General features: G+C 50.3%; 1 pseudogene; it reads left to right on the top strand.

Annotated features, from left to right (window-relative positions):
• Window positions 1-2070: 2070 nt before the first annotated feature.
• Window positions 2071-15109, top strand: part of LOC119100426 (proton-coupled folate transporter-like) — a 15201-nt pseudogene continuing 2162 nt past the window's right edge.

Below are 15109 nucleotides of genomic sequence, written 5' to 3'. Positions count from 1 at the left end.
CGTACTGCCGTGGTTACACACTTACACGACTTACACGTTACATACGCCGTAAATGGTGATTTCAACAAAATTGGTAATTATGGCCCGATGGCTGATGTTCCTTGCCGTCCGATAGTCCTCCGACAATAGCATTGTGCAAATGTGATGGCACCCGCCGAGCGTAATAATAGAAGGGATCAAGTAACTACTTCGAGAAAACTACCAGCAGAGACCTATCCCTGATAACAGTGTGATGAATTCTATGCTGCAACTTAGCAAATCGCCGTTGCGTCTGGTCGCCAGCCTTCATTGAGATGCTGTGGAAATGTCGGTCGAATAAAATCGAAACCAGACTCGGACATAAACATTCTATTTGCAGTTAATAGTCCTACTAGCTAAGTAAAATACTTACATTCTCGCCTTTCATGCGGATTATAGGCGTATTTCACGGGCCGTCGTATTCTGGGCATTACGCTGCTGGTCGGACGGCCACCCTTTGTAGTGCGCTGTAAAGGGGTGACTTGAACGAAAAAAGGTCTTGTGGTTCGAAGAGCCATTTACATGGCATTAACAAAGTATCGTTGTGCCTTTGCAAAAGACCGCTGCGGTCGGCTCTGCATGTACTGAGAGATACGCTGTTGCGGTTTCGACCGATACAGATGATAGGATTATTTGAATAGGATTATTTATTTGATAGGATTATTTAAAGGATTATTTGAACAAAGACGTTATGTTTTCCTCTGAGCAAATGACATCCCTGTCGACGTTTCTGCTGAAATTAAATCACGGGCCAAAGTATGTAAGCTGCAAATCCGTTGCACAATACAAATTGTGTGACTAAGATGCCATGTTATTGCAAATCACCGCTGCGGCCGGGAAGCGAACGTCGCGAGAGGTTTGGCGAAGAGTCTACGGAATAAAACGAATGCCGGAATCGGGCAACTGTGTACTGGAAGCTGATAGCGGTATATCAGCGGCATTAAATGCATACACATTCATCGTGCGTGCTTATACGTATTTGTCGTGTGCCGCCACACGAGAATCCCTCAACACGCACCTGGGGACTGATCCGCGAGGCGTGCGCTTGGCGTTCGGGTGGCAGCATCCATCTGGGGGGCACTTCGATCCAATTATAAGCTCTCGCATACGGCCTGGACCAGACAAATGGGCTGCCACGAGGATGCAGGATCAAACTGGAGGTAAGATGAAAGGGGAATGAGAATCTCGAGCGCGAGTGCCGTAATATGTTCATCCACGGGAGGGTCGGCGACTTTGCCACTCCAGGCGCAGATGGCGTTTTGGCTTCCTGGCGAAATAGTGTGTCGTGGCCTGAAAGCATGGGAGAAGAGCTGCTATGGATATGACGACCTGATTATGCGCTGGCGTGCAATGTTGTATGATTGTGCGTGCGAAACCGTGTGGAGAGCGAGGTAGATAACACTAAATGCTTCATATGAATGGAAAAGAGAAGCAGTTTTAGAAAAATCATGGCTTTCGTTGAAAATGGTAATGGTGTAAGCACTGTTACGCAAGTGGTACTCAACGTATTTACCGAACACACTGCGTTATGCAGTTCTAACAGCCAATTACCGGTCGTGCGCTTCGTTCAAAGCAATGTTACGAAGAAACTCAAAGTGATAACTCAGGCATGGAGACACAGCAATGCCTAATCTAGTTATCCGCCGCATTTTTAGCGTTATGATGATCTTAATAAACTATGATATAGAGTAAACGGTAATTAAAAGTGATATGAGCATGAATACAACCAGGTAACTAGTTTCGCATACCGAGAAGGCCACCCAGGCAGCGACCCTTGTACGGCATGGAACGGTGTAAGGCATTGACGGCGCCAAACCATTGCCTGCTTTGCTAAGCCAGCGTGCTAAAAAAATCTAGTGGTAAATTGTCAGTTGTACTGGAAAAGTGTGGTTTTGCATTGGGCACGATGAAACTTCAAATGGAGCCCCGTTTCACTAGAATTCCAGACAATGTCTGAGAAGGCCGTAAATTAGGAGTGTTCGAGTGAAAATTTCTGCTGCATTTGTGCCGCGTAAGTGACATTTCCGAGTCCTGGCTGCATGAAATCGCATTATGTGTAAAGAGCATGATTCTGGCTGGAGCCCGCGGGGCTCGAACCTGTGACAGATAATAGAAATACTCGAAATCGGAGAACTACAGAAATACAGCCTGTTGGACCTGTTGGCGGAGACCCGGTTCTGGGCAGGTGAGATGACCAGCACAGTTTGTGGAACTAATTGGCGAGATAAGAAGTTGATCGAGCTACTTGCCAAGCTATACAAGTAGTAGTTTTTCGAGCTGACTTAATACCCAGGGGCGCTAATCATCAGTTATGGGCCATTTGGTACAAGATCCCATGTCTCCATAGTATGAAGCATTGTGCTTAATGGTTCTACCAAGCCTGTGCCCCAGCACAGTACCAACCCCAAGTTTCCATTAAATGTCCCAAAAAAGCATTAGATGAGTTGCCCCAGTTAAAAAATTTTACCCTCAAGTTTTTCCAACCCACCACCATTATCATTCCCTGCTTCAGTCTTGCCCAAATGAAATCTTGTTAAAATATGTTTCATGTTGCAGACTGGGTAATTCTGGCATTATTCCCAATGCTTTCCAATAAGTTGTGAATAATGTTAAACCCCTATCTTTATCAGTACATTTTGGGTGTAGAGCAATGGCTTCAATTTTGTTATGTTGCATTTGCAGCATAAGTCTACTATACTTGGTCATTCTACCATGTTCTAAGCAGTTGAAAGGGACAAGCAGCTGAAGATGGCCTTGAGTGGGAAGGATGCCTTGATACTTGGTTGCGTATACAAAAGTCCATTAGGCAATATCCAAGGTAGTGTGTGCCCATTGGAAGACCTTGTTCATAGAGCATGTAGAGCTCAGTTTTCTCACTTGATGGTTGTAGGCAACATTAACTTGCCTCAGATTGGCTGGGGAACAGAGCATTCATCAGTTCCAAAGAGGCAATCACTGAAAGGTACCATCCAGGGCTGTTTTGTTTTTTTGTTCCAGCATGTCCAGCAGTCACGATGCTACCAGGTGGGTGAAGGTCTAAGCATTCTGGACCTCATTTTCACAAATGAAGAGAGGATGGTGAATCAAATTGCATACTTCATTGGCCTGAGTAACAGTGCCCATATGGCTATCAGGTGCTTTTTGGTCTGCTTCTCTGGGCTGCGAACTCCTCATCCCAGCCAGCTAACAAACACAAATTATGAGCATCTGGCAGACACCCTCAGGTTAATGGACTGGTCCCTGATGGAGAACCTGAGCCTCAAGGATGCTTACAAGTTCTGCAAGGAGAGAATCACCAGGACTACTGAGGTTTGCTCCATCAGGAGGACTAAACTTAAGAAGAACTGGTACATGAACCCAAGGGTCATGCAGCTAAACAAGACTAAGGAAAGACTGTGGTTGTGGGGTGCCACAATGGCCTTGGGAAGTTGACTGGAAACCTTCAGAAAGAGCATGGGATGAAATTAGTAGCAGACCCCAAAAGAAACCCAAAAGCCTTTTGAAGGTATGCCAACTCAAGACTGCACACAAAATGCAGGGTAGAAGATCTTCTTGACTGTGCTGGAATGTTGACCAGTTGCAATGAAGGAAAGGCCAATGTCCTCCATAAATTATTCGCACGTTTTTTACGGACGAGTGGACTAGTGCTACATCTATGTTGCCTTGCATCTTTACTGGACCATTTATGGGTGACGTGGACATCTCTACCCAGGCAGTGGCAAATAAATTGGTTGCTCTGAAGACCTCGAGCGCCCCTGGGCCAGACAATGTCCACCCAAGGCTTCTTCGTGAGTCCGCAGACGTCCTGGCAGTACCCTTTTGCACGCTTTTCCGAAAAATGTTGGCATCCGGAAGGCTCCCCCAGGAGTGGAAGCTCGGCGAGGTAGTCCTGACCTTTAAGAAAGGCAACTGGCAGTCCCCAGCGAGCCCAGTCGGTCTTATTGCCATTCCCTCCAAGATACTCGAATCTTTCGTTCGTGATACCCTACTTAATGACTTCTCGGGGTCGGGGCTTCTTCATGCAGCCTAGCATGAATTTCTCCCAAAGCAGTCCTGTATCACCCAGCTATTAGAAGTCATGACAGATTGGGGCGCCGCAGTAGAGGATGGAGAGCCGGTGGACGTGGCGTGCCTGGACTTAACCAAAGCCTTCGATTCTGTGCCTCATAATTGTCTGCTCTCCAAGCTTCATGCTGACGGTGTGAGAGGTAATTTTCTCCGCCGGATCAGGGCTTCCCTTACTCACCGGATGCAGGGAGTGCGTGGGTCCAGGATCCAGGGCTCGAAGTCGGTCAGTGCGTGTCCAGTCAGTGCGGGTCCAGGGCTCGAAGTCGGACTGGATCGACGTCGTCAGTGGCATCCCACAAAGATCGGTGTTTGGACCAACGCTATTCATAATCTTCGTGAACGATCTGCCAGAACTAGCGCGAAGCGTGGCCAAGATAGCTGTGGATGACACCAAGGTCTGCTGCCGTGTCCCGAGGCCCGGGACTGACACACCTCTTCGGGTTGACCTGGACGCCCTTGCCAAGTGGTCAGAGGAGTGACTGCTTCCCTTTAGTGCAAAATAATGCACATCGGGAACTGCAACCCGAGGCTGACCTTCCTCTTGGATGGCGCCGAAGTTGCGATCGAGTCCACCGAGAAGGACCTCGGGATCTTTGTGGATTATAGGCTTAAGTCCCACGTGGAGACGGTGGATGCGATCTCCAAGGCCAACCTGACGCTGGCGGTCGTGAGGCGGTATTTTGCCAACATCGATGCTCACACGTTACCATTGCCCTTTAAGATCTTCGCACGTCGCTACTTGGAGTATGGCAACGCCATCTGGGGTTCGTTCGGCAAACTGGACCACAAGCGGCTGGATGGGTTCAGCGACGAGCTACCCGTCTTGTCTATGAAGTGAGGCACCAGCCATACCCTGAGAGGTTCAGACTCCTCCAGTTGCCCTCCCTGTACTACCGTCGTCGCAGGGGAGACATGACAACAGTGTACGAGCTGTTTCACGGAGGTATGTCGCTGTCGGAAGAGGAGTTTCTGACAAGACCAACTCGGAGGTGATGAGAGGACACTAATGGAAACTAAGAAAACTTCGAGCTAGGACTCTCGTCTGTCGTAACTCGTTCAGCACACGGGTCATCAACGAATGGAGCGCTCTTTCACACCCGGTCGTGTCGTCAACCACAATTGAACAGTTCAAGTCTAGGCTTGATATGCATTGCGCGGACATTAGTCATGACATTCCACGCTGAATCTACCCATAATTTGGGACTGTTTGGTTACCGGACCGGAAGCCTGACGAGACCGGGACCGAGAGGCCTAGTGACGTTTTGTAATTCCCTGATAACCGTAAGTTAAGGTAAGGTAAGGAAGCAACCCGCCGGTTTTGAATATGTTGCACAAGGACAAAATATAAGAAATGTAGCAATAATCTGCCAGAATGTAAGCATTTCTGGTCATTTTTTAAATAAGTCATTCAATTTGTCCATTATGCTATTAAAAACAAGGTTTACTCATGTGTTTGATGCCTCCTTGGTTGCTGATTTAGTTAACCTGTTTTCATGTGATCAAAGAAGTCCAAGTTATGAATCTTCTCTTATTTCTGATGAGCAGGAATGTGTAACAGCTCAGTGAATGCAGGGCGGGCAGGTTTTGCAGGAATTGTGTTGCCCCTACTTGGTATGACAACAGGTGATACAAAAGATGACAACTGTGCAGTGTTACTGACAGGGGGGATTGCAATGAACCGTCACCATGGTCATAATTATACCTATATTATATCTATAAGTGCAGGGTTAACAATTTGGTTTAAAGATGCGAAGTCATTGAGAACAATATAGGAGATGCAGGATGCCTGCTGGGAATCATTCCAAAATGTTTGCTAACATTGCCAGCGAATCAATATACATGAGAAACAATGGCGATAATGTTCAGCCATAACATTGTGTGCTGCTTCTACAGGAAAACCATGTTTTGTTGCTTTTACAGAAACTGGTACTGTGCCGATTTGGCATCAACCAAATGTTGATGGTAAAGTCTGGTAAAGATGTGCCATAGAATAAAGATAAGAGGGATGAGACAAACCTATGCATTGCATGTACTGCATTTGTTGATGGAGCTCTGAGATTGATCCAACAAAGAGCTGTTGATGGATGCCATGGTAGATCAGTGGTGATGCTCAAAATGCTAGCGTGCAACTAGCACTAGTTGCAAGGATAGTAGGAGCATTCAACGCTACATCCTTCTTTGATGCATCATCTATGCCTGTTCTGGGCGTGATAACGCCTTCCAGTCACACTAAACAGAGGTCCGCTGGCACCATCAATCTGCTGCTGATATATATCAGGTGTGAAATAAAGCAGCTGTCACTCTCCGCCGTGTGTTGTGGGAAACTAGACCCTGACAGTCATCTTTACACTGATGGCTGTTGCTTCAGAAGTAGATTAACACGTGTGAAACAATCCCTGGAGGAACCAGCCATTTTCAAACCGATGAGATGAAGAGTGATGCAAACACTGCGCTGTTCACTGATGGCAGGAAATCTGAAGTGTTCTGCGGCGACTAACGACAAGTTTCGACGCAAGTGAACATGCAACTGTTAAACTGTGGCCCCATATACCCATATGCTGGCAGTATGCCAGCGCTGTCTGTGTAGCTGGCCCAAGGCTGGGTGTGATCGGTCTGTGTGACCGCGCACCGGCCGTGTTCCCAGGGCGATAGCTGCCGAGCCGGACGGCGGCGTGCGGGGAGATCGCCCACGCACCGCCGGGTGCGGTCGACGACGGCTGATGGCTCCCCCCGCCGCCGCCGCCGCCGGGCGGCTGGGGGCGGCGCGCCGCGCACTCCTGCCCGTCACCGTGGAGCCCGTGCTCTTCCTCTTCATGGTCGGCTCGTACATGCAGTACACGGCCCTACAGTCGCTCATCTACGCCAAGGTGAGCGTGCGCTCGAGCGGCTGGCGGAAGCTCTGCATGTGGCGCCGCCCTGGACTTGGATCGACTGTCGTGCGGTCACTTGCATGCCGGCTTCACGCATTTTATATAAGAAAGAAATGCCTTCAGCTCATGGTTTTTCGGCATTATGAATGTTGAGCTAACGACACTCGTTGTACCAGGGGGTATCAGTTAAATGGCGTTATTGCAATGTCACCGACTAGTACCTCCTGGTATGTTGAAGGTCGTTATTGGAACATACAAACTCCGACTCTTAACGTTTCATGCATGCCTAATTGCCGCCGAAAGTACATTTAAACGTTTAGCATAAACGTAGCATAAATTTAGCATAAACATGGCATATCAAACATAAACAAGGCCAGCATCTTGTTAAAAACGACAGGTTACGCGGAACACAACGCGTGCATGCGAGTATGTTTGGTCACTTCGGATCTGTTTGCACATGGGCGCTCTTCCAGTATGTGCGACCTGCCGACGAGACGTACATGCCGATAAGGGTCAGCTGTTTGTTGTGGTACTGTCATGTCCTCCAAACCGACAGCGGTCCATGAGTTCTGCGCTATGTTGTCTTCTATCTTTTTGTTAATCGTCTTTTATTTAGAAATTCCGTTATTCATCTATTTTGTGGTTATCGTTTTTGTTGTGTTTTGTTACGTCTGAAAGCCCAAGCATTATAGCGTAAAAGGAACGCTGAAAGGATATGCGTACGCAGAGACAATAAGCATGACAATCAGATGATCAGGTCAAGTTGCTTGCGGTACGCTACGTCTGCAAACCACCGAATGGATACTGCTCCTCAAGTAACACACTGAATGCATTACGGGTGGTATAGGTTGCATGTTGAAGACAGACATTTCGGAAAGGGGGAACCGTGGGCAAACGTCAAGGAAACAGCCATGATGACATTCGACAGCCACTACGGATGTTGCTTGGAAACAGTTCTGCGTGTGCACCATCTCATTAAGTGCAAACAAATCGTTGTATGTCATTAAGAGCTGTTGGTAGTGCAACACTATGTCGTGTCACTGATCGCTCCCATCGCGTGTGTGGTGACTGCAGGTATGCCAAGAGAGGTACAGCTCGTACGTGTGCGACACCCTGGACCTGGCCGAGCACAAGCCTCAGGAGGACGAGGTCCAGGACCAGTCCTCTTACTGGATGCTCTTGTCCAACGTGGCACTGGCAGTGCCGTCGGTGATCAGCGGCATCTACATCGGCACTTGGAGTGACGTGTTCGGCCGCAAGGTGCCGCTGCTGCTGCCGCCGCTGGGCCAGATTTTATCGGCGCTCGTCTTCATGGTCATGTCGGCGTACCGGGCCGCGCCCGTGGACCTGGTCATACTGGCCAGCGGAGTTGCAGGTCAGAGGACGAAGTGGACAGAGAGTGGAAGGGGTAGGGGAGAAAGGAGGCGTTTCTCTTGAGAGGAGTGCTCCACGCTCGTGTCGGGTTTTAGACGGAAATAGCCATCTTGAAGATCATTCGGTGTAATTGACGTGCGTGACCTTATTAAGGCCTAAACCGCTCTAGTTTATGCGTTACACGCTAGCGAAGATGTGCAAACTATTTCGGGGGACTATTTGAGGTCTACAGGCATCCACAGTTCCATGATAAGGCCATTCAAATCCTGTCATTCCGTTGGCCATGTGGCGATCAAAGCCGAGAAAAATACCATGATCGATTCGTTCATATCTGGCATTCGTGAGCACGGTTTCCAAACAAACCGGCCGTCGATTAGCTCTCATTGAATGTTGTGCAAGGTATGATGATGTAATGAGATGATGACCCATTGTCAAGTACATCAACTAAACAGAGAAATTATCTCGTCTAGAACGGTCTTTTCCATTTGCATATACCAATAGCTATAAGTCAGTTGATTCCATCATATCAGATGCTTGCTTCAATATCTTCAAATGTGGAACATTCCCTTCAGTCTGGGTGCCCCTGCCTCGTCCAACGCAGCAGTAGAAGGCTTGCATTTGCGTTGTGTGTTGTCGGCGATGATAGAAAGGACTGGATTGCTGGCAGTGAAATGCTCTTTCATGTGCAGTGGCGTAGGAGTTAGCTACACGAATGAGGTATATAAACTTCTGTGCTGAGTAGATGTAGGAAATCCCACAACGATCCTGCACTGCCATGACGTTCCCAGGAAGCCCCGGCTTTTTAGGCCAGTAGTGGGATATAATGGCAATCACGCAGAGAAGCCATCGAAATGCATGCATGCATTCATTGCTCTTGTGTTAGGCGTGTTGCACGTTTATTGAGCTTTTTATTACGTGTCCTCAGTCCTGGAGTAGAAAAGGGAGCAATGTGAAACAGACCCCACAGTTAGTTTACATAAAAGGGAACGTTAGTGAGGGAGGCTCTATTGCACGCGAGTAAACATCATTTTGGACCTCACAGCAAGCCCCTGGCCAGCCGCCCGGTCCAAGTCGCGTTGCCTCGTGACCACGACACCCCCACAGCTCCCGCGTGGCGCGCGCGCGCGCAGCGGACCGGGCCGACCGATCTGGCCGGTGACCACGACACCCCCACAGCTCCCGCGTGGCGCGCGCGCACGCAGCGGACCGGGTTGACCGATCCGCTCGGCGTCGGCAGGCGCGCTGGGCGGCTTCGCCGGCATGATCCTGGTCGTGATGTCGTACCTGTCGGCGGTGACGGCGACGGGCGCGCGGACGGCGCGTGTCGGCGTCCTGGAGGCCATGTCGCTGCTTGGGGGGCTTCATCGGCCCGTTCGTCGGCTCGCTGGTGTTCGAACAGGCCGGCCGCACCTGGACGTTCTGCGCGCTGCTGATCATCAACGTGGCGATCGTGCTGTACGTGGTGCTGCTGGTGCGCGAGGTGCCGCCACCGTGCCCGCCACCCGCCGCCGATTCGCTGTGCGAGACGCTGACCCAGGTGAGGACGGTGAACGTGCGGACGGGTCCGAACCGATACAGGTGTGCCAGGGGACCGCAGATAAGCTGCGTGACACTGCGCAGACGCCGGGACAGCGAGCAGACGGACAGGAGAGGGAGCGGGCGGGCTGGACAGGGAGCAGACGGACAGGAGAGGGAGCAGGCGGGCTGGATAGGGAGCTGATGGACAGGGGAGGGGGCAGGCGGGCTGGACAGGGAGCAGACGGACAGGACAGTGAGCAAACGGGCTGGACAGGGAGCAGGCGGGCTGGACAGGGAGTAGACGGACAGGACAGGGAGCAGACGGGCTGGGCAGGGAGCAGGCGGGCTGGACAGGGAACTGGGTGGCTGAACTGTGTCAGCAGTCGCACTGCGTGTGTCGTGAACGAGTCTGATGCTAGTGTCATTTATTGCTTGAAATTATCTGATGGGGTTCTGATATGCATTTGTTCAATCAACCATTTCAATCAACCTTTTTCCTCCCCGTCTCAGGCTTGGCCTATCCCACGACTGGACAGGATTGCGAAGCATGCATCCGATTTTTCCTGTTTGGGTGCTAAGCAGTTTTGAAATTGAAATGTATAGTGTCAGAAGCTGTTCATCACGTTCGAAGCAAACGCTGAGCTGTACGGAGTTCCAGCGCATCGAACGTGCAGACGTAACCGTCAAAGACCTGCCGGCTGGTCGCATGTCTTGATCGGTCGCGGTTGTACTCTGATCATCTGATGGGTACATGTATCGTTTATAACCCGGTGCAGAGACTGGTCCCATCTGGTTCGGTCGGCAGGCTCCGAAAGGGTGAGCTCAGTGTTTGTTATTCGACACCTGGCGCGATGCGACGAGTCTGCTGTCGGTCAGCAGGCGGGCTGCGATCTGGCACGTCTGCTGTTTTGCAGCTGTTCAGTCTGCGGCACCTTCTCGACGCCATCCTGACGAGCGTGAGGTCACGCGAAGGCCGTCGCAGGCGCTACATCCTGATGCTGCTGGCGTCCAGCTTTGTCATCATGCTCAACTCATCAGGTCAGCCTGCGCTGCAGCCGTGGTCAGATGGTGCAATGTTAACGCGCGTCACCATCAGTCAGAGCTATCAGAGGCTGGTCGGAATGCTAGTGCGCTGTAGTGTGTTTGGCCTCACTGTTGTTACCTTGTTTTAAGGCTTGTAATTATCCGAAAGAACACCCGTCCGTTTGTATCCCACACAGTGAAACATACGTGCACGAGATGGTTGTCATCCCAGCAAACCCGATGGTCGTGGATCGAGCGGTTGTTTTTGGCGTCGTAATACGGATGCCGAGCTGCTGTTGTCGAGCGTTCGCGTCTCGCCCCGGTCACTGGTCCGACCCGGCACTGACGCGTGTGGCGGCGGCGTAGGCGAGAACGACGTCACGTACCTCTACATCAAGGACGCGCCGCTCCAGCTCGCCGACAGCGTGTACAATGCCTACTTTAGCTTTAAGTACGCCGTCGGCTCGTTGACGCTGATTAGTGAGTGGCGAAGGGGTTCGGGTCGCGGCCCGCCCGCCGCCGGGGGCCGGGGCCGCGTCCCGTCAGCCGTCTCGTCGTCTGGCGTCTCCAGTCTGAACCCAGGCCTTCTGTGTGACGGTGGGCTTGCGGTGTCCGTTTGGCTTCGTCCCTTCGTGCGCGTGCTTTGTGGGGCCTCGAGTCGTCAGGGAGTGTCGCAGCGCGCCTGAGGCGTTACGCACTGATGTATCGGGAGCTATGTCGCTATCAGATGTCATGCCACATTTCGGGCACCCTGCTTTTGTGCTGCCGTTCGGATCTCAAAGAAAAGGCCACGGGCTTGTCCAAATCAAATCATTTGTGCCTTTGGTCACAGCTGGAGTGCGGCTTGGGCTCTTGCCGTGTCGTTCATTTTCACAATAGACAAGTGATTAGCATTAATTATCAGTTTTCATAAGCCTTAGCCAAGGGGCTGCTGGAAGCAAACTGCGAGCAAAACGCGTCGACCAGACTGGGTCGTGTTTATGGCTGGTCGCAGACTGGGGCAATGTGCTGTTTCGGCTTGGCGCGTTTTTATTTGCCGTCTTGAAGTGAGCCCCGTCGCGTCCTATACATCAGAACTATCAACTTACCTCGGCATGTCGTTATCTTGTCTTGGGTTCGGTTCGGCATCACCATCTCACCTTGCGTATGAGCGGCTTCCCTAGATGTCGGGTTGTCAAGTTTGTGTAATGCATTTTTCGTGATCTCGGCAACCATAATGTGGTGGTCCAGTTGCCCCCCCCCGGCCCCCCCCCCCCTGCCCTTCAGTACCGATAACGTTGCATTTCGTCCATGCTGTCTCCCCACCGTAGTCAGGCGGTCGACGCAGGTTGGAGGCGTTTTTGTCCAGGTTAAGTTTTTTCGCCGTAATCAAAGACCTCCTCAACAGTCGTGGACATCGCGCCGATGTTTCAGAACGGTATTTTTGACCTGAGTTGTGACATGGTATTTAGCCCAGGGAAGCAGCCGAGATCGGTTTGAGCTTCGGGTCGTCGCTTTTGGCTTCAGCTGGCTTTTTGGGTTTGGGACTTGGACATCCGTGTGCGTCAATTGTGAGTCCGTGTGTTTGTTTTGTCCTCAGGGGAAATGCATGCCACGTACTTGTTCGTCCGAGATGCACCGTTAGCTGTGGAAGACTCGACGTACTTCGCCTATTTTGCTTATAAATATGGAATTTCCTCGGCTGCCCTTCTAAGTAAGTGTTCTTGCATTTATTGCACCGCACATCTTTCTTCGAATCCGTTGAAACTGTTAATTGCGCGCACGTGCGTGCGCGCGTGTAGATATAAAAAGGTCTGTTCCTGGACAATACGTTGTGATAAAAAAAATGTGATTCATGATTTCGTGGAGCTGAGTGTTTTCTTTTGCTCTCTACGAAGACGAAAGCGACCGTAGAATTTTTCTTAAATAAAATTGATTCAGTCACCTACTTGTATATTTGAAAATTTGCCGATTTTGGCTGTTTTCCGCATGTCGGCAAGAAAACAACGGATTTATGTCACTTTTAAAGTGGTCTAGAAATTGCTTTTCAGCGAAGGTGGGCCCGGTTTTTGGAAAGCTTACACCGTGCTGTTTTCATTGAAAGCTCAACTGCTTATCAAACGTATCTCTGGCACTAATAAGAAAGCCCGGGTAGTTTTTTGCGTCCTCCAAGGGCTGCTGACCTGGTTTAAAATACTTCGCCAGTAGGAGAGGCATTTCCTTATTGAAATTTCTAGAACTGTTCAGGAACAGGAAATCTCTTTGAAGCTCAGAGTGTGTGGTGTCCCCGGGGCGCAGGTAGCATCTCGCGATGCCGGGGGGGGGGGGGGGGGGGGGGGGGAGTGCAACTCGAAGTTTGTCACTGGAAACATAGTTCACTGGGTCACAGGTGCACCAAAATTGTTACATGGCTTAAAACAATATGGCACGTCCATGATATCCTTATTGCTACATGTATTAAGTTTTATGAAAATTTGAAGCTTAGTTTGACGTGTATACATTTTTCGTGTGAGTATTCATTTAAGCGCATGCTAATGCATGTAATAGATCGTATAAGGTGGGAGCAATTGTCCCCTGCGGTCGCTACGTGCGCACTGCCCTGGATCTTGCGTGTTTCGGTAAGATGGTCTTTTCAATAATACAACTCATAATTTAGCCCTGTGTATGCATTTTGTTATAAATCACAATGCCATTTTGGCCGTGAGGCTCTCTGACCACGGCTGTAGAAATGAAATGATTCCTGAACCTTTTTTAAATGTGGGAAACATCTGTTCCGGATTCATATCACTTCTACGACTGTGGTGAGACGTAGTATTAAGACCTGAAATCTCTTTTGATGGAAGAAGTTTGTCGTACGCAATGAATGAATACGAGGTACATTACACAAGGCCCACCTCACCAATGCAAGAGTGGGTACTCATTCCTTGCTTTAAAAAAGACATCCTGCTGCACCAAGAGTGCTAAAAATTTAGATAGAGAATACGTCCTCAGAGGCCAAGTAGGTGAACCAGATAAACAGCACCTGGAGAATGCAAACATTGCGTGAACGTTCTTTGTTTTTGCTAAATACATATATATATATATATATATATATATATATAATATGTATCTAAAGCAACATTTCTTAAACATTGGGTCTACATTTGAAAAAAGTTGATAGGCTGGGATTTCTGAAACAGGTCCTATCTTTGCTGGAAAGGCAGTTATCGACTACTTTACAAGGAACACATAACGTCAGTTTCAGCCAAAATGCTGAGAAACAGCAAGTCGGCCCTTTGTTTAATTCACAAACGGGTAGCTAAGCCAATTTTATTTGGGGCTTTTCACCACCACCTATTGGACGCGCTGGTCGGCGCAGCTGACCGAGCTGCAGCCGATCCGTCCCCGCCTGGCCGTGCCGTGCCGTGCCGTGCCGTGGTGACCTGACCCGGCGTGCCGCGGGCGCATTTCAGTCGGCATGCCCCTGTCGCGGCGCTACTTCCCGCTGAGTGACACCGCCTTGTCCGGACTGGGCCTCACCTCGAAGATCCTCGGCCTCATCTGGCTCGGGTTCGCCGTCAATAAGGCCATGCTCTTCATAGGTACATCGCTGCGCCGTAGACTGAAGCTGTATTGCAGGAGAGCGCGTCGAGGGGCCCCCGCGGGTTCATGAATCGTTGGTTCCGTGGTCTCCGATTATCAGTGGGCTTCTGAAGCCGCATTGGCGCGAGGAGATGCCGTCTTTGGAGTTGCGTGGTGGTGAGATAGCCCGTTAGGTGTTCTGCTGAAGCGAATCAATCTCGGATGCCTTGTGTTGCTGAGCATTATGTGTTGCCTTTTTCTTAACGTAAACGTACTATGCTCAGCTAAGATGAACGCACATACGATTATGCGTTACTTGTTATTCCCAATATGTATGCCATTGTTAAGCGCCACGTGCCCAGTGGAGCGCCCGCTAACCGTTCGCCTCGGCTTCAGCGCCGCTGGTGATGATCCTCAACACGTTCTGCATCCCGCCGATCCGTTCCATGCTCTCCAAACTGGTGGAAGACAACGAGCAAGGTACGAGGCCGCGGGTTGGCTCCTGGCAGCGTGCCTATCCTGCTCGTGATTACTTCGAGTCGGGGTCGCTATGCGCCGGCGCGTGGCGTTCGATGCGCTTTAATCTCACGTCAGAGGTTGTGGTATGGTTATTCGCCTCTCGCCTGTTATCACCTGTCCATTCGTTCTGTGATGCTATTCAAATTTCCGTTGAACGTATCGCGACCCGGCACCACTTG

Source organism: Pollicipes pollicipes, unplaced genomic scaffold (assembly GCF_011947565.3).
Source record: "Pollicipes pollicipes isolate AB1234 unplaced genomic scaffold, Ppol_2.1 Scaffold_4881;HRSCAF=5763_pilon_pilon_pilon, whole genome shotgun sequence".
NCBI lineage: Eukaryota > Metazoa > Arthropoda > Thecostraca > Pollicipedomorpha > Pollicipedidae > Pollicipes > Pollicipes pollicipes.
This window is presented reverse-complemented; position numbering and strand designations above follow the sequence as displayed.